This window comes from Glycine soja, chromosome 7 (assembly GCF_004193775.1).
Source record: "Glycine soja cultivar W05 chromosome 7, ASM419377v2, whole genome shotgun sequence".
In the NCBI taxonomy this organism is placed as follows: Eukaryota; Viridiplantae; Streptophyta; class Magnoliopsida; order Fabales; family Fabaceae; genus Glycine; species Glycine soja.
In genome coordinates this window covers 18,979,304-19,005,254 of record NC_041008.1, presented here as the reverse complement: position 1 = coordinate 19,005,254, position 25,951 = coordinate 18,979,304, and the positions used below count along the sequence as shown (strand labels likewise).

Below are 25,951 nucleotides of genomic sequence, written 5' to 3'. Positions count from 1 at the left end.
TTTGTTTGTTTTTTTTTTGTGCTAGAAAAATTACAACTTTGATGCCACAATCATTTCTATTTTTTTTAGTCTTTGTAGTTGTGGGATCAGCTTCCTCTACCAAGAAGAACATATACCATTCTATAATTAAATAAATCCAAGGAGTATTGGTTCTATAATTAAATTTAATAAGGAATTCAGAAATTTTGATGTTGACAACATTTACAGGAAGTCTGGTCCAGATAAGCATGAGGGTTTGGGGTTTTTTTAGTCTTTGTTGTTGTGGATAATTTTTTCCTCCATTTTGGTGATATATTAGAAAGAGAGAAAAAAAAGCATCTAGCTACAATGAAGATTCTATCGACAATACAAATTGGTGGCGACAATGTGGCTGCAATGTCCGGCTATTCCAAATAACAAAAAAGTCATACATGAATGGATTGAGAGATAGGATCACGCGAATTTCAGGTAATTTTGAACCAAAGAAGAAAAGATTTAGGGTTTTTAGGATAGTCAAATCAACAAATTAACATATGTTTTTATTTAACAGTAAAATCGCAACAACAGTCTCACCTCCCAACAATCCTTTCTCCGATCCATCACAGAAGCCCTTCATTTACTTGTAAAATTGTGCAATCACACTAGTATAATCTCAATTTTAATAACCATGGGTATGAGATTTCTTGTTTTGGGGTTGTTTACAATATAACCATTTTTGCATCTTTTTTTTGTTTTTTTGTTGTTCTAGAAAAATTACAACTTTGATACCACAATCATTTCTATTTTTTTTAGCCTTTGTAGTTGTGGGGTCAGCCTCCTCTACCAATAAGAAGGACATCTACCATTCTATAATTAAATAAATCCAAGGAGTAGTGATTCTATAATTAAATTAAATAGGGAATTTAGAAATTGAGATGGTTGCAACATCTATAGGAAGTTTGGTCCTAATAAGAATGAGGGTTTGTGGTTTTTTTAGTCTTTGTTGTTGTGGATAATTTTTCCTCCATTTTAGTGATATGTTAGAAAGAGAAAAAAAAGCATCTAGCTACATGTTGTGATCAACTATAATACTTTGTACATAATTAAAAGCTAGCTAGGATATTATAATGCTAAGAGGTACAATGCATATTTGTGCCTAGACTCGAGCAAGCATTGTTCATATTTACTTCTCTAAATAGCATTAGGAATATGCCATTATGCAGATGGAATTGGTGACAAAAATATTCTAGATGTGAATAGAGAAATCAGTTCATCTACTAATGGTCCCTAGAGCAACATGACAAGAAGTTCAAGACCTGTCGCGTCTCCAAATTTATTGATCACCTTTGTTGGAACTCAAATGTAAATGATGATGAGGTAATTTAATTATTGTCTTGTAATGATTGTTTAAATACTAGTGAACTATTGATTACCAGAATATTTTACTTACAAGGTCGCTCAACCTATTTGAGAATTGTTATCATGTTCTAATTTAGACCAAGGCTAGAGATTCATCTAAAAGGTTGTTAAGTTCTAATTTTTATGATATTATTCTTTTGCAATCATGATTCTTTTCTTGGGCACATGTACAATGCCAATGATATTGTTAGTGATCCTCCTCGTGCTTGTCTCTTTGGATGAGTAAAGGATACCAAGTTTGCAAGAGTCATACCTTTACTGCAAGCCTACTTTGTTAGTGAAAATATTGTTGAAAGGTTGTTCTCTCTCCATATTTTTAAGACATTTCTATGTAGTATATTTCTTATTGATACTAATTGATTTTTTATCTATAATATGTTGCACTTAAAGCTAAGCTATTGCCTGATCAAGTTGAACTATGAATGGCATAGGAGTCACAAACCAACACTATAAGAGGTGAAATAAGTGTTGCTTCAGACAAGGATAAATTGCATGATCTAGAAAATGAAGAAACTTTGGCCAAACTGTTCACTCAGAATGTCATCAACTGTGTTTATTTGGTAAATTTTAAGGGCAACTTAATTGGAAAAACTTCTAATTGAATAGATATTTATAAGGAAAGAAAGTAAGAAAATAAAATAAGTTTCTCTTTCAAACCATCTTATAAGATAAACTTATTTTATTTTTTTCCTTGTAAATATTTATCGAATTTTTTTCTAAACAAAGGGTCTTTTGAGAGTTTACCAGATGAGCACAGTTGGATGACATTCTGAGTGTATAGTTCTACCAAAGTTTCTTTATCTCCCATTGCACATAATTTATCTTTGTCTAGATAACGATCATTTCACCTCTTATAATGTTGGGTTATGAGCTTTCTACCAATCATAATTCAACTTGATTAGGTAGTAGCTCAATTTTAAGTGCATCATACTGTAGATAGAAAAGTTATTAGAAACAATAAGAAATATACTACATAGAAATGTATTTAAAATATTGAGAGAGAATAACCTTGCCCCATTATCTTTACTAACAAAGTAGGCTTTCAATAAAGGTATGGATCCTGCAAACTTGGTATCCTTTATTCATCCAAAGAGACAAGCATGAGAGGGATCTCCAACTATATCAGTCGAGTCGTATTTGTGCCCAAGAAAAAAATCATCATTGCAAAAATAATCATAAAAATTAGCACTTAACCTTTTAGATGAATCTCTAGCCTTTGTATAAATATTAACATAATATAACAAATTCTCAAACAGGTTGAGTTGCCTTGAAAGCAAAAAGTTTTAGTAGTCTATAGTTCACTAGTATATAACCAATCATTACAAAAGAAATTACCTCATCATTATTTACATGAGTTGCAAAGATGATCAATAAATTTGGAGAGACTACAAGTCCTAGAATTCTCGTCACCAACTCGAGTGTTACTCTAGTGACTATTTGCAGATGAACTTATTTCTCTACTCATATCTTAAATATTTTCATCAATAGTTTCATTTGCATCAATAGAGAAGTAATAATGGCAAATGCTTGCTCGAGTCTAGGCACAAATGTGCATCATACCTTTTGGCTTTTTTACATAATTTCCATTCCATATTCTAGTATCATAGATTTTATTTATGCAAAGTATTGCGATCAAAATTTGTAGGTAGAAGCTTTCATTTCTCTTTCTAATCTATCTATAATTTAACAACCAATGATAACATGCAAAACTTATTTTACTATTCATATAACAGTGTCGTTCCTGTTGTGGCCTTTTGACCAAACCATATTCTATCAAGGACTACCACACCTTAACTATGATTGGTTTATTGTTGTAACAAATGAAGTTGGTGGTTGACAGTGTTTTTAGTGATGTCAATAAGTTGTTGTGATTTTTAATTTTACAACCTGGTGCAAGTTGACTCTGCCAGTGAAATACATATATATTTGCAACCTTATTGCTTCTACATACAAGAATGCTTGTGCAAGAAGTATTTTTGTAGACTTATGCCTCCATCTGTGTTTTTTTTGGGCTTTTGTCATTGTGTCTTGAAACAATTAAAACATACTGACAATAGTCAGATTTGTTATCATTTTTGTGTTGTATTTAAATTTGATTTTAATTTTAAAAAATTGAAAATTATCCTGCCTTATTAGTTTTGCTTCATGGATTTTGCTCTATAAAAAAGGGGACAAGTAGTGAGCCCATTAACGTGAAAGAGTAACAATGTCTCTTTTGTGATTTTCATTAGCTTTCGAAAGTTTTGAATTTGTGAAGCTTTGTTCTCTCCTTCTACACATTAAAAACACTATCCTTATTTTGGCATCTAATTCCCTTTTCTATTTACTTCTTTTTCCCTTTTCTATTTAGAATGCTCAATCACAATTTAACGGGGCAGAGGTTTTAATGTGCTTTGTGTTTTCCATTTTTCTATTAATAATGTGAAATTATGAATTACGATGGAGATTTTATTTAAGCTTTCTCTCTCTCTCTCTCTCTCTATAATTGTATCCTAGGAGTCTACGAAGCATTGCATGTGTGGGAGGGAGAAGGGATTTTGTTTTGTGTTTTCTTTTCTTCATCCACTCCTTTTGGTTTGTATTGAGACAAATGATTTGTATATCATCTTCAACATCTATTATTGTATGGTGATGCCATATCTTTTGTTGAATTTGCTAGAAGGAAACATATGGCCTGTAAGCAAAGTTGTTGGGAAACAATTCAAATTGTAATTTCAAATCTCTAAGATATTGTTTAGATTTAAAAATGATATTGTCTTACTTTTAGGATACCATTTATAATTAAAGATATATTCTATAAATTTGATATTTGTTTTCTCTTTTAAGATTATGATGTTAGGTCTATATATAAAGGTTCTTCAAATGAAAAGAATTATCTTGCTTGAAGAGGGGATCATCACCATAGGTGAGAAAAGGGAGTCATATTGAGAGAAAGTTTATAAGTTTATTCAGTTTGTCCTAAAAAAACTTGTTGTGAGGAGATCGTAAATGTAAACATGAGAGTCTGAACCACGTTAAACAAGTTGAGGTTAAGGTTGTGCATGTAGGAATAAGGACCTGAACTACGTTAAACAAATTTGTATTTTTTTTTATTTCGTTTATAGATGTCTCTTGTTCTTAGTTGTGTGATTTTTGAGTAATAAAGACATGAGAATGTTTTTTCCCAACAAAAGCCACAAGAACCACCTCTTCACATAATCAATCAGCAATCAAACATGCTCAACAAAAAGTGTCTCTCTCTTACGTTCTAAACCTCTAGAAAGATTATTGAATCATTACTTTTCATTGTTAATCTCTTAGTTATATATTGCTTTTTTCCATATATATCCACAAAGCTAAGTGAAAGATTTCCTTTTAAAATGTTATATTATATTTTAAGTATTCATGTATGGATTGGAGGCAGATATCTTCTTGGTGGATTTGATGGTGTTGCTTCAAGGATTCAGCCCAACTAGTGAAATTGGTGAATCATAAGTTGCGGTCCTTGAATCAAGAGGGTCAAGGATCTTATGAGAAGAGATTGGATATGTCTCTTCGTGAAGAATGTTTGGGCTTTATTGACTGGGCCTCCTTTAGAACTCGTGAATCATCTTTTGGTTGATAGTCAAGGAGTGATGTTTAGGGGAATTGCTTTGGGCACCCAACATTTTTGCTGGGCATCCATATGAGTCACTCTCATGCTTCCTCTGCTTCTTTTTTCACGCTTCTTATTCCTCCTTTGGCACACTGCTTCTTCTTTCTGGTCCTTCTTCTTCTTGGTGGTTCGTGTTCTTCTTCCTAGTTCAGGCTTATTCTCTGTGGTTCATCTTCTTCCAAGTAAGTTATTCTTTGTTCCCTCTTTTGGTTGTTTCGTTGTTGTTGTTGCTCTTGGTTTGAATGATTTTATTGCTTCTGTTTTTGTTGATGTTGGTTTGATGTTGTTGTCTAAAGCTTTGGCGAAGAAAAAATGGTATTTTTTTGGAAAAAAACACAATCCATATGAACCATACAAATCAACAATTCTTATGGACTATACGAATTGCTAATCCTTATGGGTTTTTCTTTGAATTTTTTTAATTCTAAATATATATTTGTGAATTATTTTTTAAATTGTTTTGTAGTGTAATTTTGTTTTGTAATAGTTAGTGTAATTTGATAATTTGTTATGATTTATTTGTTAAGTATTGATTTTTTTTTATAAAAACAAAAAAAATATTTTAGTTACTACTAAGATTAGATTAGATTGCTAAGACTAAGATTAGATTAGATTATATTACAAAAAAACTAATATAAAATATTGTATTTGTTTAACTTTTTAAAAAAATTGAAACAAATATTTAAAAGATATTAAATTTGTTACTTATGAAAAATATTGAAATCTTTATTTAAAATAATTTAAATTTGTTAGTTATAAAAAATATTGAAATGAAAATTTTCAAAAATTTAAATTTGCTATAAAAAATATTTTAATTGTATAATAAATTTGTTATTTACAAAAAATTATTGAAACTAAAATTTAAAAAAAAATATATTTTTTAATTAGTTTTAAAAAATGATTGAACCAAAAACTTAAAGGATTTTAAAATTGTTAGTTAGTTTTAAAAAAAATTGAATGAAACAAAAATTTAAACGAAAATTGATTTAAAATTTCAAAAATTGATGAAACCAAAATTTAAAATTTAAAATATATTAAGACTGTTAGTTTTAAAAAATTATTGAAACCAAATTTTAAAATATATTAAATTTGTTAGTTACAAAAAATATGGAAACCAAAATTTAAAATAATTTAATTTTGTTAGTTTTAAAAGGTATTGAAACAAATATTTAAAATAATTTAATTTTTTTAGTTTTAAGAAATATTGAAACAAATATTTAAAAGTAATAATAAATTTTTTAGTTTTAAAAAAATGATTGAAAACAAAATTTAAAATATTTTAAAATTTTTTAGTTAGTTTTAAAGAATTTTTGAAACCAAAATTTAAAATATATTAAAATCGTTTGTTTTAAAAAATGATTTAAATGAAAATTTGAAAGATTTTAAAGTTGTTATTTTAAAAAATATTGTGGAGATAATGGTTAGAATTAGAGGTCTCGAACGAGCTTTATGCCGAGCAATAGGAAAAGCTTTGGGAAGAGATAGGCAAGTGACATTGATAATGATGCCCCCAGGCCTACCGCATCTGCCCATAGGCAGCGACAACAGGTGCATATTATTGAGTATCCTCCTACAACAACAAAGGATTTAAACGAAGAACATAAACAACCACTTGTTGAAGAAGGTATTACTGGTGTTGAGGGTTTTCCAGAGGGACCCCATGACACATCAATTTTGAGAGATTTTGAAATCACATTGTTCTGAGAGTCTGGAATGGAGAGGTATGTAAATCTTAAAAAACATAAAGCACACAGTTTACAACTTATTATATTTTTTTTTACATGATCGATATTATTGTTTGCAGGAACATCTTGAGATGAAGCTATCTTCCCATGAAAGGAAGATGGCTAAGTTCGGGAGGTCTGCTCTAGAGATTGAAGGCCTTGTGGCTGCCAACGGACTAAGTCATTTGATTGCATGTTCCCTAGATATGGATGATCGAGGACTAATGTCTGCTTTTATGGAATGCTGGCATAAGGAAACTAATAGTTTCCATTTGCCCATCGGAGAGGTGACTATCACCTTGGATGACGTGGCATCGTTGCTACATTTGCCTATCATAAAGGCATTCCATAGCTTCAAACAACTTCATGTCAACGACCCTGTCGATATGTTGGTGGAATTACTCGAGGTCAACACTACAGAGGCAAGAGCTGAGACGATTCAATGTCATGTCTCTTTGTTTGACTATCGTGGCTGCGAGACGTGTATCAGACAAAAATTGAGGCATATCACCGGACTGTAGCAGCGCGAGCATATTTGTTGCATCTGCTTGGATGCACACTTTTTGCTAACAAGAGTGCAACACATATTCACGTGGTATTCTTGGATGCACTGCGTGACTTGACGCAGAGTGGGACTTATGCTTGGGGGCGCTGTTCCACTTGTGCATATGTATGATAATTTAAATGAGGCATCAAAGAGCACAACGAGGCAGCTTGTAGGATATATCACTCTATTACAGGTTAGTTCACATGTTAATAAAACATTTTTTCATTGTCGTTGGTTATTATATGTTGTCACTTATTTTAATGAATTTTTTTGCAAAATATCTTTAGTGTTGGAAATACAAGCATTTCCCGTCTGTTGATTCTGCCCTAGCTACCGAGGATTATGACGAGAGGAGATCGCATGCATACCGATGGACCTCTGGCAAGGCACTACCCGTGCCAATGTATCGTAGGCATTTAGACAGACTGACCCCTGATGTTGTGTGTTAGATTCCATATGGTGACCACCGTTCATTTATAGAATTTGAGGTCATTTCCTTGTTTTTCGGCCATCTCAAATTTGGTCCTTTGGCGATCATTCACCGACCAGAGATGATTGTACAATAGTTTGGGTACATCCAGACTATTCCGCCACATCCTACTGCGTCTTTGACTTCTGTTGAAGAAATAAATGCTAGATGGATGCAGTTCAGTGACTACATTGCACCTATAGGGAAAATTTGTGTAGTGCCTGACCAGCATTAGTCAGATTACATGGAGTGGTTCTACATGATTTCACATCCGTTTATGACTCCAGCACAGCCAGGGGATCCTCCTAAAGTTTTGTCAGTTTAGTAATATGACACATTTGTTGAACTAGATGTGCCTCAGCAACTAGTGGCGACAGCGACACCTAATGAAGTAGACGTTGATGTGCATCGTCCTCGACATGCGGTGGTAATATATATTTTTTCGTATTTTGTGTTCATTGTTTTTTTTTATTACTAACAATTTTTATGTTTTTTTTTCACTTACTAGGATGGTTATGTGGCAATTGCTCATAAATTGGAGAGGCTACTGAACCTGAGGATCTTGATCGAAGGAACAAAAGCCTATACTATTGCTGAAGAATGTTTGAGCATCGCATGAAGCTACATTGGCCAACCAATTGTAGGTCACAGATCAAGGTGTAGGCGACATACGGACAATCATTGAAGTTTTTTTTGGCCGTATATATGTTAATTTTAATTTTTTGGATAATTTATTTATTTGGTACATTTATTTATTGACATTGAAATTTGGTTAATTTATAATTTTGGTGTGTTACACGTTTTTAATTATTTTATACAAATTTTTGTTATCCGTTTATCGTTAATTAGCCGTTAATGTTGATTTGAGGAAAAAATTAATTTGTCCTTAACAAATTACGAATGTATTTTTTTGCAATATTTAAAAATCATAAATCATTTTCAAACTTGACAACACATTGTAAATTGCATGTGTCTGTTTAAAAAAATGAATAGTACACTTACATATTGACATAGAAATGACTACTTAGTTATTTTAGTTCTAATAGTAACAATGCATGTCTAATGCAACATTAAAGCATGAAACAACATTATTGTACTTGACAACACATAGGAAGTAACATGTGTTTATTTAAAAAATAAATAACACAAGCAGTATAATTGAACATCTATAAATATCACAAAAACACTCTCAACAATCGCACATTCTCACCCAATCTACCTTCAGAAACCAATTTGGGAGAAACAAGCAGTCATATCATTGTCAACTCCAAATTAGCTTTTATTTTTCCAAATTGATCGATTATTCACTATGAATCTGGTGTTTATTTCCAAAGTTCCACTCCGATACCCATTTGAATTCCTAATGATTGTGGTTTTGAAACATTAAAAAGCAGAATGCACAATACCCTTCAACTAACCAACGATCAATATTTGGATCAAATTTACTACCGACAACCATTTGCAGATATGGATAACCAATTTGTCTTTCAATCTATGCAATTGAAAAATGATGATGTTAATACAATATTAATGTGTAATAATCAATACTCGCATGCTAGCCTGATTGAGTTATTATGAACCATTGGTAGAACACCGGATGATATATTAAACTTACTTTAAGCCACTATGACTGCTACTCATGATGCCCTGCTATATTACAACGGGAGATGGAACATGTCACGCCAAGATGAATTTGTGGGTTACTCGTTCACAAGAAAAAATCCAAAAAGATTTCACATTTCTTTGGGGTGTAGCATTGACGGACTCAAGGATGTGATCAAGTAGGTTCTAGCTCAAGGGATTCCCCCTTATGGTATTCATGAATCACAAACAGTAAGATGATTATTTTTTCGATGGCCAGGTCATTCTAACTATTCAGAAAAAGTTATCAAATTTAAAATAATTGAGCTAAAAACTGATGATGACCTGTTGAAGGTCTTAGTACAGTCTAACTACTGGAAACAATTTGGCCCAATAGAAATTTTAACCGTTTTTAGTAAATCGGTAATCAAAATGAAGATAACATGTCTCCGTCACGACATGATTCAATGCAAAATTAGTATTAGTTAACTGTAGTTTTTGATGCATTTTCTTTTTGTTTCAACTATGTTGTAAGTTAATGTAATGTTTAAATTGGTGCACATTAGCTAATGAAACTGTATGTATATTATTTTCAAAGTACTTAGTTATGTTCTAACTTTTTAAAATAATTAGTGGAAATAAATTGTTATTTATAGAAATGTCAAAAAAATAATTATTTACAGAAACGTCAGTGGAAATAGCATATTTTATGTTCATTCTTCACCTAAATCAACAAATTCGATTTTTAGCCAAGACAAATTTGTGTAATGCTGCATTCTACCTATGTATGAGGTGGGCCACTGCTTTGCCTGATAATGACAATGTGTATTCCCCAACAACACCAATGGTGATAAAGGACAATGGTCTCGTAAAAAGACATGTTACATAATGACAAACAAATTCAATGTAAGATAACCAACAACATTGTTAGCATTTATACTAACATAACAATTATGCAATTACCTAAAGAAAATGATTTACATACACATGACCCATGCATATTATGCGATTCACAGAAGAATATGGTGGTGGTTGACTTCTAAGAGGAAAAAATATCATGTTGTGTTGTCGTGAAAGAGAAACAACAATCACGTTGTATCATGAAGCAATGACATATCCCATATCTGTAATATTCATCATCCACTTATCTATGGTAACTGTCATACCCTAATTTCGTCCGGGGATTATTACTTGATGACATGCAACCTTTGGTTAGCCGCTTTGAGATACTTGGCGTCCTTTGTTGCACAATAAATGAAGTCCCGAGACGTCCCAGAAATCTAAAGGAAGCAGGCTTGCGCGATCCGTGAAATTCCGTAATGTGGCGGAAGTCGAAAAGAGGTGTTTTTGCGCAATCCGTAAGTTTCCATAACTTCTTCGAAAGCTAAAAAAGAGTAAATACATAATCCGTAAGGATTCGTAACCTTGCGGAAGAAAAATAAGTATCGTTACGAAATTCGTAAAGTTTCGTAACATTACGGAAAAAGAATCACAAAAAAAAGGGCAGGGGGTGTATTTAGTAAAAATGGGGGTGCAAATAGCAACCAGGCCCACTTGGGCCCTCCAGAAGATTCCTCCAGAAGGCTGTTCTTCTGGAGGAAGCAACCTTGCTCGCCTGGGCGAGCTGGGCGGCAAGCTTCTCCACTATTTTGCTATAAATAGGGGGAGAAGTGAAGAAGAAAAGGGTTAAGCCCCTTAGGCACTTCTCTCTCTCTCGAAATAGCTGAGGAAAATTAGTTCCGTGAAGAAAATCCAAGCCGAGGCGCTTCCGTAACGTTTCCGTGAGTAATTACGCGAAGATTCTCGACCGTTCTTCAAGATTCATCGTTCGTTCTTCGTTTTCTTCAGTCTTCAACGGGTAAGTACCTCAAACCAAGCTTTTCAATTCATTCTATGTACCCGTGGTGGTCCACATTTTGTTTCATGTATTTTTGTTCTCGTTTTCATTTACTTTTTATACCCCCTTTTGACGTGCTTAAGCCATTTATTTAAGTCATTTCTCGCCTAATCTAAAAATAAAATAAATTTCCACCGATCGTTTGAATTGTATCATCCGTTAACTTTGGTTAAAATGAATTCCGACCGTTCGGTCATGCCGTAACCACATTGAAAATAAAAAAAAAGAGGTAAAAAATAATATAATAATCAAAAAATACCCTTTTAGTAAAATAAAGCGAAAAATCAATCGGACGTTTTCTCTTTGGGATTTCTCATTCTTAATTGAATTGACTAATAACTAAAGTGAAACTAAGGCTAAAATCAAACTCGCCTAGTCAAGCTCGTCCACAAAAATAGGTTTTTGAAAGTTTATCATTTCAGTTTCTTACTAAGTAAAATGGATCATTTTTAAGGTCCAACGCCTTAAAATGATCACCTTTCAAGTAAAAAGAATCACTTGATTCACGCATAAGAAAGAACTACGTAGGTCTGATTTCCTCTCCAAAGGAGGGTACGTAGGAGCAAAAGCCCCGCTTTTGTCGACCTCAAAAAATAAAAAGAAATAAAAGTTAAGATAACACAATTCCACAATTCTAAAAAATATACTGTTGTCCTTTGGGACAAACGTGAGAGGTGCTAATATCTTCCTCAAGCGTAAATACAACTCTCGAACTTAGAATTTTCCTTTTGACCGGTTTCCTTCGGTTTTTCCGACGTTTTCCACAAATAAACGTTGGTGGCGACTCCGCGCATCTTTCCTCCTTTGGGAAACGCACCCGTGAGCCTCGCCCGCGAAGGGCACGTTGCGACAGTTGGCGACTCCACTGGGGACTTTTGTGAGTTAGGCCTATCTTAGGAATTGTGGAATTGTGAAACTTTGTGTGTGCTTTCATTGAACTGTGTAAAATGTAAATAAACTGTTGTCTATTTTGCATTCTTTACACTGCATTCTAAGCACCCACGGGTTTTGAGTAAAAAGGGGCCCTACACCCGGGTTCATGGGAATTTAAGGAGTGGAGGTGAATCTATCATCATGCTAGGTCTCCGACTTGCTTGATAATAGTGAAACCTCGTCTAGAGCTTTCTCTCTTTATAATATGTTGTCGCTGGTATTCCATACCGCCACAATATTATTATCTTGAGTGATGATACCTCTAGAAAACAGCCGTGTGAGTTATGAATTGTTGGGGAATAGTTATTAGAGACCCCTAGATATTGTCCTATAAGTTCCCAAATAGGGGCAAAGAGCAAACACGCTCCGTGCCATTTGTTCTCATGCATCTTTTGATAAATAGCACTAGTTTATAGTTTTTGCTAGTGGTGTTGGTTTCTTTAGAGTAATACATAACCTTTTTAATGCTACGTCGAGGCGCCATCATGCCCAAACGTAGCATTAAAATTGGATCTCTGCGGTCTCGTGTGTGTGAATTCCCCTTTTGTGTTGTTTTCCTCCTGTTTCATGCATATGCATTGCATCATTCATGTCGGAGTCTTGATCCACCCCTTTTTTAGGTAAATGATGGGGACAAATCAAAACGGAAAAAGGTTTTATCAAGTCAAGGTTAAAAGTCTAGATGTCACTAGCCTCAAGGAATTAGGACGATTGATGGGACCTCTCCAAAGGCAAGCCTTCCGCAAAGTGTACGGAAAGATTCTAGATTTGACCGCAACGGAGGTATTTATGGAAGCTGTCGTATCCCTCGCCCAATACTATGACCAGCCGTTGAGGTGTTTCACGTTTGGGGACTTCCAAATGGTCCCAACTATTGAAGAGTTTGAGGAAATATTAGGATGCCCTCTAGGGGGGAGGAAACCGTATCTCTTCTTCGGTTTTCTTCCTTCCTTGAGCAAGATTGCGGCTGTGGTTGGGGATTCAGCAAAGGAGTTGGATCGCACGAAGCAAACTCGGAACGGCGTAATGGGCTTGCCTCGGAAATACTTGGAAGGAAAGGCAAGGGATATGGCGAGCCAAGAGAAGTGGGGCCCGTTTGCAGATATTTTAGCCTTGCTGATTTTTGGGGTTGTCCTCTTCCCAAACGTCGACGGTTTGGTAGACTTAGCGGCCATTGATGCTTTCCTCGCATATCACCATAGCAAGGAAAGTCCAGTGGTGGCTATCTTGGCAGATCTGTTTGACACCTTTGACCGGAGGTGTGAGAAAAACCGCGCGTGGATTGTCTGTTGTTTACCCGCTCTCTGTGTATGGTTGATTTCACACCTATTCCGACAAGACACGAGACACCCGTGTCCACTTCAAAGCTATCGCTCATGCGCCGAAAAAGGAAGAGTCGATTGGGACCAACATTTGGCTGGGATAGAGGGCAGCGCGATCAATTGGTTTCCTCGTTGGAAGGAAGGCAAGGAAGGAGTTCTTTTCTCATGTGGGGACTAACCTAATGTTCCACTGATAGGGACTAGGGGTTGTATTAATTATAATCCCACACTCGCCATAAGACAGCTAGGGTACCCCATGAGGGGAGCGCCAACCGAAGAAAATCTCTCGCCTTGCCTTATGAGGGATCTAGGCGCGCAAGGTCTCAAGGTTATACAAAGAATCCACAAGGCATGGAGGAATCCATTGAAGAAAGACAAGGAGCTTAGGGGCATCCGAAATGGCGTCATTGGAGGTTATCATGGATGGCTAAGAATTCATGCGCGAGGGTTAGATTGGCTCTCCAAATTGAAAGTTATCAATGAGGAGAATTTCGAAGCTCCAGAGGAAGATGAAGAAGTCCAAGCTCTAAAGTTAGAGTTAGGGAAGGCAAGACTCGCCAAGGAGAAGTTCAAGTCAGCTGCTACACACATCCGGAAGGAGTGCACCGAGTTACAAGAGGAAAACGCGGCCACTGCAAAAGCCCTTGAACAAGAAACCAAAAGGGCCTGCAAGGAGGAATATGGCCGAGAGAAATTCCGAGGAGCATTGTGGGGTAGTAACAATGAGCTCAAGCTCCGAAGAGAGGAGAGAGATCGGTCACGGGTGCATGGCATGATATTAAAAGAAGAGTTAGTTGCTTGCGCGAGGTCCAAAAGGAGTTTGGCTCAACACTTGGAAGCCACGGAGCAAAGCATGCTAGCTATCATAGGGCAATACAAGGAAGAATTGAACCAGTCCATGGCCCATGAACAAAAGCTAGTGGAAGATTTTGCACAAGTGTATGCCGAAAAAGAAGCAAGAGGGAGGGTGATTGATGCGTTGCATCAAGAAGCGACTATGTGGATGGATAGGTTCGCCTTGACCTTAAATGGAAGTCAAGACCTCCCGCGTCTGTTAGCCAAAGCAAAAGCCATGGCCGAAGTATGTACTGCCCCCGAGGAGATCCATGGGCTAATCAATTACTGTCAGCACATGATAGATTTGATGACCCATATAATTAGGAATCGTTAGGTTCTTTTGTAACACCTTTGTATAATCTTGGCTAGATGAAAGCTTTGTTCTTTTTATAAAATGAGAAGTTCTGGACTCATTACGTTATCTAAAAATCTTGGGGTGGATCCAAGTGCTCCGATCATCCATTTGCATACTCATGTTTTGGTAGCATACTCACCGTTGTTTATTTCAACGGGAATTTCATCATAACTAAGAAAACACCAAGGCACCCCTATAACACTCGATCCAGAAAAATGGATAATGAAAAGGGCGTGCAGGAACAGATGAAGGCCGATCTATCGGCCTTAAAAGATCAAATGGCTTCCATCTCGGAGGTCATGTTAAAACTCCAGAAAACCATAGAGGATAAAGCCACCGCAACCGCCTCCAGTACAGTTAGGGAAGCGGAGCCGGTGCTGCAGCCCGCCTTGAATCCGGGCCTAGACAGAAACATGGCCGTGTTCGGTCGAAGGTATAGTCCACAAGCTTATCCTTATGGCTTGCCTCCGGACTTCACCCCCCGTGTCACCCCGGAAGATTTAAGCCAAGCCCCTACTTTTGAGGGGCAACTCCCACCTTATGAAGACTATCCCGGGCAAGACGATGGGGAAGGAGATACCCATCTTGGCCCCCTGCTCCACCACAAAGATCCATCCCCGCATGAACTACCCCAGTTAAACATAGTCCGCCATATCCCGGCCTCACCCACACCCGTAAAAGAATCTGTTCCCTTTGCGGAAGATAAGGGGAAGATTGAGGCGCTTGAAGAGAGGTTGAGAGCAGTCGAGGGCCTCGGCAATTACCCATTCTCGGATTTAGCGGATTTATGTCTTGTGCCCAACATCGTCATCCCTCCCAAGTTCAAAGTACCAGACTTTGATAAGTACAAAGGGACGACATGTCCAAAGGAGCATCTCCGGATGTATTGCCGGAAGATGGGGGCGTATTCTGCGGACGAGAAGTTGTTGGTCCATTTCTTTCAAGACAGCTTGGCCGGAGAGCTGTAGCATGGTATACCAATCTGGAAGCTTCCCAGATCCGATCATGGAAGGACTTGGCAACTGCCTTCATTAGGCAGTACCAGTACAATACGGACATGGCTCCCGATCGGAACCAGCTTCAGGGTATGACTAAACGAGAGCATGAGTCCATTAAGGAATATGCCCAGAGATGGAGAGATCTCGCAGCCCAAGTCGTACCGCCCATGACGGAGAGAGAGATGATCACAATTATGGTAGATACGTTACCCACGTTCTACTATGAAAAGCTGATAGGCTACATGCCAGCTAACTTTGCAGATCTCGTCTTCACCGGGGAAAGGATTGAATCCGGGCTACGAAAAGGCAAGTTCGAATATGCTGCCAATATGGCCCCCAACAACAACAGAAGAGCCCCAGTAGTGGGCGCGAGGAAAAAGGAAGGAGATGCCCACGCAGTCACCATCGCCCCAACATGGATGAAAGCACCCCAAAATATCCAAAGCTCATACCAGCCCAATCCCCCAAATTTTTTAATCCGAGCCGGGAACTCCCTCCCGACTCAAGTAAAAGGACCACTCGCAGTAGAAAGAGCATCGGCCCAACGCACAGCTCCAGCCGCACCCCGGCCAGTTAATAATACAGCCCCCGGCGCGACTTATAGATATGCACAGCACCTGAAAGACAACTTCCCTCCTATTCCCATGGCATACTCCGAGCTATGGCCTTCATTATTGGAGAATCATTTGGTGGTGGCCATACCCGAAAAGGTTCTCCAGCCACCCTACCCCAAGTGGTATGACCCAGGTGCCAAGTGTGTGTACCATAGTGGAGTTCCCGGACACAATATTGACTCATGCATCCCGTTCAAGTATAAGGTGCAGCACCTGATTCGTGCCGGCTGGCTATCGTTTCAGGAGGAAGGCCCAAATGTTAAAACCAACCCGCTAGCTAGTCATGGAGGGACTAGCGTGAACGCCGTTAAAGAGGATGAGCCGCCACGGACGAAAAGGTTAGGAGAGGTAGCTATTTCTAGGCGCTTCATCTATCAATCACTGCAAGCGGCGTGCATGGTCTCCAGTGGTGGAGGCGAAAGAGATGAATGTTTGTTTCACCTCGGGGAGTCACATGACATGGAAACTTGTCCCGCGGTAGAAGAATTGCTTCAGCGGCTCATGGATTGCGGGCAGCTTGAAGTGTCCATAGGAGGGAGGGAAGAACCACAAATTTGTATGCAGTCGGAAAAGAAGAAGGTTCCTCTAACCCCCAAGGCCCTAGTAATATGTTTTACTAGGAAAGGGACCGGCTCCACACCCATATACCCCCGGGCGGCACCCAAGCCGACGCCATTTGCATACCAAAGTAATAAGGCCGTTCCGTGGAAGTATACCCCTCCCGCGTCCAGCGAAAGAGTTGTAACCAAAGTTGACTCCTTATCGGCTAAGGTAACCAACATCACCGGCCTCAGTGGCGTAACCCGCAGTGGTTGTGTGTTCGCTTCCCCTCACCCGGCGAAATTGCCCTCTAAAGGGAAAGCGCCCATGGTCCAAGAGCCCACAGACATAGCCACCCCCTCGAAAGAAGTAGATCCTCCAGTGGGAAAAGGGGCCGAAAAGAAAGAAGGACTTCAAGGAAAAACAGTGACTTTGGAAGAGGCCCAAGAGTTCCTCCGCCTCATCCAACAAAGCGAGTTTAAGGTAGTCGAGCAACTGAATAAAACTCCAGCAAGGATCTCTTTGCTTGAACTACTCATAAACTCCGAGCCTCATCGTGCGCTATTGATGAAGGTCCTTAACGATGCCCATGTAGCACATGATATCTCAGTGGAGGGCTTCGAAGGCATTGTTAATCATATAACCACCAACAACTACATCGCGTTTGCGGAAGAAGAGATTCCCGTTGAGGGGAGAGGACACAACAAGGCTCTACATGTGTCGGTGAGATGTATGGACCACGTTGTCGCAAAGGTACTTATCGACAATGGATCGAGTTTAAATGTAATGCCAAAGACCACTTTGGAAAAGCTTCCTTTTAGTGCGTCACGTTTAAAACCGAGCTCGATGGTGGTGCGAGCCTTTGATGGTACTCGGCGGGAAGTGATGGGGGAAATCGACATTCCCATTCAGATAGGCCCCCACACTTGCAATGTGGTGTTTCAAGTAATGGATATAAATCCCGCCTATAGCTGCCTCTTGGGAAGACCGTGGATTCATGCCCTGGGAGTGGTCCCTTCAATGCTTCACCAGAAATTGAAGTTCGCAGTGGGTGGACTTTTGGTGATAGTGTCGGGTGAAGAGGACATGTTGGTGAGCTGCCCCTCCTCTGCACCGTACGTAGAAGCGGCGGAAGAATCATTGGAAACGGCTTTCCAATCCTTTGAGGTGGTGAGCTGCGCCTCTGTGGAACCAAGTCCGTCGCTACCTTCTCTCTCCAAAGCGGCCATAATGGTGGCACGTGTTATGCTCAGGAACGGATTTGAGCCCGGAATAAGTCTAGGCAGGGACTGCCTCGGGAATGCCAACGTGGTCGATATCAAGGGAAATCCATACAAATATGGATTAGGGTACGAACTCGGGATGCCGGGGAGGAGGAACGTGCCGTCAATATTTCGGGCGGATAGGATATGGCCCGGCCGTATTAGCCAGTGTTTCACTAGCGCTGGAATGGTGTCCGAGGAGGAGGTGGCCGCGATAGAAGAGGAGTTCCCTCAAGACCCACCAAGTTTTGTGCAACCATGCCACCCCGATTCCCAAGTGGGGAACTGGTGCGTGATAAGCCAGTCAGAAGTCTATACCGCCGATTCAATGTAATTAGAGCCTATAGATTTCCGTTCTCTTTTGTTTTGTGAAACCTACCTTATTAAATAAACAAAGAGATTTTGTTTCATCTGTTCTTGCAGTACCACCTTTTCTCATATCATTTTGCATGTTTTTGTTTCTTTTGTCTTGTTTGGTATAGATGTGAGGGTCGATTCTTTGAGGAACCTAACAACGAGGGTTTGAAAATCGATTTCGATCGAGATATAAGCCAAACGATAAACGAGGAAGAGGAAGAGGACGTCCTGTCACCAGAGTTGGAGAGACTGGTCGCTTAGGAAGAACGTGAAATGAAGCCTTACCAAGAAGAAACCGAATTGGTAAAGTTGGGGACCACGGAGGAAAAGAAGGAAGTAAAGGTAGGAACCGGTATGACCGCGCCTATCCGCCAAGGCTTGATAACCCTTCTTAAAGAGTATCAAGATGTCTTTGCGTGGTCATATCAAGATATGCCCGGTCTGGATTCCGACATTGTGCAGCATAAGTTGCCTTTGAATCCTGGGTCTTCTCCGGTTAAGCAAAGTTACGAAGAATGAGACCCGAGATGTCTTTAAAAATTAAAGAAGAAGTAAGGAAGCAGTTTGATGCAGGTTTCTTAGTTGTGGCACGGTACCCGGAGTGGGTGGCCAACATCGTCCCAGTCCCGAAAAAGGAAGGCAAGGTTCGAATGTGTGTAGACTACCGGGACTTGAACCGAGCCAGTCCTAAAGACAACTTTCCCCTGCCACACATTGACATATTGGTAGATAATACAGCCAAATTCGCCCTCTTCTCATTTATGGATGGTTTCTCGGGGTATAATCAAATAAAGATGGCACCCGAAGATGTAGAGAAGACCACTTTCGTCACCCTATGGGGAACGTTCTGCTATAAGGTGATGGCCTTCGGACTGAAAAATGCTGGGGCAACCTATCAGCGTGTCATGGTGGCGTTGTTCCATGACATGATGCATAAGGAAATAGAGGTCTACGTAGATGACATGATTGCCAAGTCTCGGACTGAGGACGAACACCTTGTCAATCTGCGTAAGCTGTTTGGAAGGTTGCGGAAATACCAATTAAAACTAAACCCAACCAAATGCACCTTTGGGGTGAAGTCGGGGAAGCTGCTAGGATTTATCGTAAGTCAGAAAGGGATAGAGATAGATCTCGAGAAAGTGAAGACCATCCTTGAAATGCCGGAACCCCGCACGGAGAAGCAGGTTCGGGGGTTTTTGGGCAGGTTGAATTATATCGCGAGATTTATCTCGCAACTCAGCCCTACCTGTGAGCCCATTTTTAAGCTGTTACGTAAGAACCAAGCGGTCCTATGGAACAGTGACTGCCAAGAGGCTTTCAATAAGATCAAACAGAGTCTCGCGAATCCCCCGGTGCTCATGCCACCCATAACAGGAAGACCTCTTTTCCTGTACATGACCGTGTTGGACGAGTCTATGGGGTGCGTGTTGGGTCAGCATGATGATTCTGGGAAAAAGGAGCAAGCCATCTACTATCTGAGCAAGAAGTTTACCGCATGTGAGATGAATTACTCAATGCTAGAAAGGACGTGTTGTGCTCTGGTATGGGCATCACATCGGCTTAGGCAGTACATGCTCAGCCACACCACGTGGCTTATTTCCAAAATGGATCCTGTGAAATACATCTTTGAAAAACCAGCCCTCACGGGACGAATCGCTAGATGGCAGGTACTATTATCTGAATTCGATATCGTTTACGTCACCCAAAAGGCGGTAAAGGGAAGTGCCTTAGCGGATTATTTGGCCCAACATCCCCTCCAGGATTATCGGCCGATGCACCCCGAGTTTCCAGATGAAGATATCATGGCTACTGGTTTCTTTGTAAGTGGTACTATCCTTTACAAACGAAACCACGACATGACCCTCCTACGATGCGTAGATGCCAAAGAGGCGAACTTCATGATTGAGGAGATCCACGAGGGTTCCTTTGGGACACATGCCAAAGGGCATGCTATGGCCAGAAAAATCCTCAGGGCCGACTATTATTGGCTCACCATGGAAAGCGATTGCTGCGCTCATGTCAGGAAATGTCATAAATGTCAGGCATACGCGGACAACGTCAATGTTCCGCCACATCCTCTGAATGTTATGTCCGCCCCTTGGCCTTTTTCTATGTGGGGAATAGATGCCATTGGGGCCATAGAACCCAAAGCGTCGAATGGTCACTGCTTCATTCTTGTGGCGATAGATTACTTCACCAAATGGGTCGAAGCAGCTTCTTATACTAACGTCACAAGGAATGTGGTAGTTAGATTCATAAAGAAGGAGTTGATTTGTCGATACGGACTCCCCAGGAAGATCATTACTGACAATGGCACCAATCTGAACAATAAGATGATGCAGGAGATGTGCGAAGACTTCAAGATCCAGCATCATAACTCTACCCCTTATCGGCCAAAGATGAATGGGGCTGTAGAGGCTGCGAATAAGAATATCAAGAAGATTGTTCAAAAGATGACGGTGTCATACAAAGATTGGCATGAGATGTTGCCTTTCGCCCTACACGGGTACAGAACCTCGGTGCGAACTTCTACTGGGGCAACGCCGTATTCCTTAGTTTATGGGATGGAGGCAGTACTCCCATTTGAGGTAGAGGTTCCTTCTCAGAGGATAATGGCGGAGTCAGGCCTAGAAGAGTCAGAATGGGCTCAAGCACGCTACGACCAACTTAACCTTATTGAAGGTAAGCGTTTGGCTGCCATGAGCCATGGGCGTTTGTATCAACGAAGGATAAAGAACGCATTCGACAAGAAGGTACGTCCGCGCAAGTTCAACGAGGGGGACCTTGTGCCGAAGAAGATGTCCCACGCTGTTAAAGATAATCGAGGCAAGTGGGCCCCGAATTATGAAGGGCCTTTCGTGGTGAAAAGAGCTTTTTCTGGGGGTGCTCTGATACTCACCCACATGGATGGCGAAGAATTGCCTTCGCCCGTGAACTCCGATGTAGTTAAACGATATTACGCTTGAAGTCTGGGGCAATCGAGAGGACCGTTGCATGGTCTTTTAATTCTGAGTTTTTGTGCTTCCTGGTTTCCTCCAAGGATTCCCTTCCTCTGTATTTGTCTTGTTCTTTTAAAAAGAGGAAAAGATAGGCGAGGTTTTAGTCCTCCCTTTGGTTTCAAACTTTGTGTTTTAGATTTGTTATAAGCATGAGCCCTCTTCGCTCGGTGTATGGGGTGCCCCAAACGCTTATTTAAAATTGAACCTAACCAGCCTTCACTAAAATAAAATCATCGCATTAGAAACATTCATACATGCACATGCACATGCATATCTTGTGGTAGCAAGGAGCAGAATCGTCTCAGGCCACGGTCAGAAGTCAAGGCAAGTCAATGGCAGAAATCAACCAAGGTAAGACGATGACCGCTCACGATTGGTCGCATATCATTTGGCTCTTACTTACGGGTTCATAGGGACGAATGCAAGTGGGGCTAGGGTCACGACCGACCGATCGTTGCCCCTTCCCGGTGCTAAACAAGCAGAGAACGTCGTTGCAAGGCAGCCCAGTATCCTTTGTGTTCGCAGTTTCTTTTACTATCGTTTGTTTTAAATAAGTAATCGACGCCTAATTCTAACTTAAGTAAGTTCAAGTTAGGCGAAATGCTAACCCATGAAGAAGGAGGGGACATGGTTAATGTTCCCCTAAAAAAAAAAAGTAGCAGGTTAGCTCGCCTGGGCGAGCAACCCCTGCACTCAAAATATAAAAACGAAGGAGGGGAACGTTTTTGTATCCAAAAACTTCCCCCCCTTCATTCAAGAAAGAAAGAACACGAAGGCTTGCGGTTCTTGCCCCCTCAAGCCACTTTTGGTTGCCTTTTGCTTTCATTTTTGGTGTTTCAATTCACTCCAACAAGTAAGTATTCCATCCTTGATGTTTTTGCTTCCCATTGATGTGTTTTCTTCATCTTTTGGTGCCTTAAATTGTGAGAACATGCTTATATTTGTGAGGCAGTTTTGGTTTGCTTTGGTGCTTGTTTTCTTGAATTGAGGATTTGAATGAAAAGGCCTTAGGCCTAGGTTGTATTCTGAAGCAATGGGGCATGCCACATTGCTCCCATTCTCTTGCAATTCATGTCCAAACATGCGCTCACCAAGTGCTCGGTGAAATGCCCCAATGGTGTATGAATATGATTTTGTAAAAATTGGGACGGTGGGGCTATTTTTATGTATGTAGGTACAGCATAGGAGATTCAAAATAGTTGTCCAAATGCAATTCCAAGCTTAGGAACCCAAACTTGTAGCTTCAATGCAAGGAAACATGCTTATGGCTAGGAATCCAAAATTTGGTTTTAGGATTAGAAAAGCATGAAAATAGGGATTAGTTTGTAAGAATTTGGGCTGCCCCATGATTGGTACTTTGCACCTAAGTAACGTGGGAAATGCTTTTCAATGGTGTGTAGATATATGTGTAAATATAAAGGGCATGAAATTCTTTGTAAAGGGTGAAGGAATATTGAAGTCCCTTCCTAAATGAATGTATGATAGCACGGGATTCCCTTTTGAATGCAAGTATGTGCATAATGTTAAATATCTTGCCAATATGCATAAGTGTGAGTGAAACAATGAAAGTTTGTATGGTATATATATTTTGAGTGTGTGTAGGTAGTTTGTGATAGCAAGTGTTTAGGACATAGTTAAGTGTAAATTTTGACGCAATGCCTTAAGCGTGAGAATGTGTGTTCTTTTCAAAATGCATATATATGTATGACAATTAGAATGTGTTGGATGGCCTCTATGTTGATATAAATAGTAGGATATTCTACACATACGCATGTGCATAAATGTGTTACTTTAAACGTGCGCATGATTTCTTTCTAAACCGGAGGGGTTAGCATGACATTTTTGCGTTAAGACAAGCGTTATCTTGTAAAACTAACTTCTAAATGTTTGTTCTCGCAAGAAATGGCCCCGAGGAAGCTCGCCTCAAAGAGATCTAGGAAGGATAAAGCGGCTGAAGGAACCAGTTCTGCTCCCGAATATGATAGCCACCGCTTTAGGAGCGCTGAACACCAGCAGCGCTTCGAGGCCATCAAGGGATGGTCATTTCTCCGGGAGCGACGCGTCCAGCTCAGGGACGATGAGTATACCGATTTCCAGGAAGAAATAGTTCGCCGGCGGTGGGCATCACTGGTCACCCCCATGACCAAGTTTGATCCAGACATAGTCCTCGAATTTTACGCCAATGCTTGGCCTACAGAGGAGGGCGTGCGTGATATGAGGTCCTGGGTGAGGGGTCAGTGGATCCCGTTTGATGCAGATGCTATTAGCCAGCTCCTTGGATATCCTTTAGTGCTGGAAGAGGGCCAGGAGTGCGAGTATGGCCAGAGGAGGAACCGGCCCGATGGGTTCGATGAGGAGGCCATCGCCTAGTTGCTATGTATACCGGGGCAAGATTTTGCCCGAACTGCTGCCGGGAGACGGGTGCGGATCATGCGCACCAACATGACCACCCTGACTCAGATATGGATGACTTTACTGCTCAGCAACATCCTGCCCAGCGACCATAATTCCGACCTCCCCCTGCCGAAGTGTCAGCTGGTGTACGCCATCTTGACGCGGATGAGCATTCATGTGGCTCAGTTAATCGCTGATGCCATCTATATATTTGCAGGTATGGCGCCTACCAGGCACCCTCTGGACCCGGATAAGTCCAACAGGGCCCTGGGATTTCCCGCCTTGATCACAGGACTCTGCCAGTCGTTCGGCGTCCCCGTCGCACCTAGCAAGGTGATTCGGCCGCCCATCACCCGAGCTTTTATTGAGAGGTACTGCACGCAGAGACAGGTCCAGGGTGATACACCACAGGCCGCGGACACGCCGCCACCACATCAGGCTGGTCCAACCGGATCATTTGACACAGAGCAGTATTTGCGGCATTTGGTTCGCCAGCAGGTGGCCAACCACCGGGCACATGTACAGACCCCCGATTGTCTTTACCAGATGAGCCTCAGCCTGCAGAGCCAGGGTTTTACTTCTTTTCTGTGCCCTACTCCGGACCAGTTCAGGGCAGAGGTCGCATGACCTGGAGATTGGCTTGAGGCCCGGGCAGGAGAGGCACCAGCAAGGCTCCCGACGGGGCAGATGAGGCCCGCGAGGACGAGGAGATGACCGATTTACTGGATTTCTTAGGAGGGAGCGGGGTCACATGATTGGGAGATCTCTTGATTCATATTTCTTTTTGTTTCCATTTGTTTTTCCTGTTACATATCATCTTATTTTTGTTTAACTAAGGGACTAACGTTTGTTTCATGTTTTGACTTTTGTTTTGTACATACATATCGTTTGAGTTGTTACGTCGGTACTTGTTTCATTATTGTCAATAGTGTTTGTTGAAATTCCGGAACCGTGTAGAGTTTTTTATTTAGGGACGTCGTCCTAAAAATAAATTGAACCAAAAATCCTAATAAAAAGGAAAAAGCGTTGTGAATAAAAGTCATGTTCATAAAGAAAAGAAAAAGGTTTTTATTTATATATGTGTGTAAAAGGAAAATGTGTGTAGAAGGTTTTTGTGTGTAAATAATGCGTGGAAAGGAATTCTTGTGTGTGTGAGCAACGAGTGTATATGAAGGAACTTTTGTGTGAACTATAAGTGTGTGTTGGGAAAAATGAAAAATCTTTGAATGTAAATAGGGTTTGTATATAGACCGTGTGACGTAAAAAGAAGAGTTCTAATGCGTGTACAGAAAAAGTTTGTCATGTATAAAAATATAGATGTACAAAGAAAGATTTTCCTCATAAAGGATCACAGGTGTATAGTTTTAGTGAATGTATATACAAATAAAACAAAAGTAAAGAGAAAGAAAGACCGCGAAGGTCGACATGTTATAGTTAAGTATAAATCATTCATAAAGAGCAAACGCATCTTCTGGAAACAAGGGACTGATGCTAGGAGTTTATTTTCCGGAATGAACCGAGATAAGGATGGATGAATGCATTGAACTGATGAAAGAACATAATTTGGAAACGTTGGGTCTGTCTATATAAATTCCCAACCGTAGTATCACAATGCCATAAACAGGATGCTTGAGTGCCCACCTGGCTGTAGCCATGACTAATTTTGCATGTTGTTTTCAAATCATCATTGTCACGCATGCCTTATGGAACAATATGGAAGCTCGTCCCGAAATCGACACCTTGACACCCAAATTTGTTGCGCCCCAGATATCAAGATTGGGTTCCCACAATAAAAGACCCCATTTAAACACAACCTTAGACCTTTTTGAACCTTGACCTGTAAAAAAGAATCCTCATTCTTTCCCCCGAAGCAAAGGACAGCGGAATCTCGTCAAGGGAGAGCAAATAGAATGCTAAGCCCGATTTCCCGAAGAAAGGGATGGGGAGGGAAAAGTGAAAAGAAAGAAAAGAAAGAAATGGAAAGAAAGAAAAAAGAAAAAAAATGAAAATAAAGAAAAGAACAGAAGAAAGGAAAGAAGGATTCCCGATCAAAGATTGAAAAGAAGTGAAAAGGGAAAAAGAAGCAATTCTCGATCAATGAAAAAAGAGGA

At 40.0% G+C, this 25,951-nt stretch overlaps 1 long non-coding RNA gene across 1 annotated transcript; it reads left to right on the top strand.

Annotated features, from left to right (window-relative positions):
• The first annotated feature begins 6,819 nt into the window (after positions 1 to 6,819).
• LOC114417760 lies at positions 6,820 to 8,547 on the top strand. Its single transcript, XR_003667908.1, has 3 exons — positions 6,820 to 7,475; positions 7,570 to 8,178; positions 8,260 to 8,547. It is a non-coding gene; the product is annotated as an uncharacterized LOC114417760 (long non-coding RNA).
• Positions 8,548 to 25,951: the final 17,404 nt, after the last annotated feature.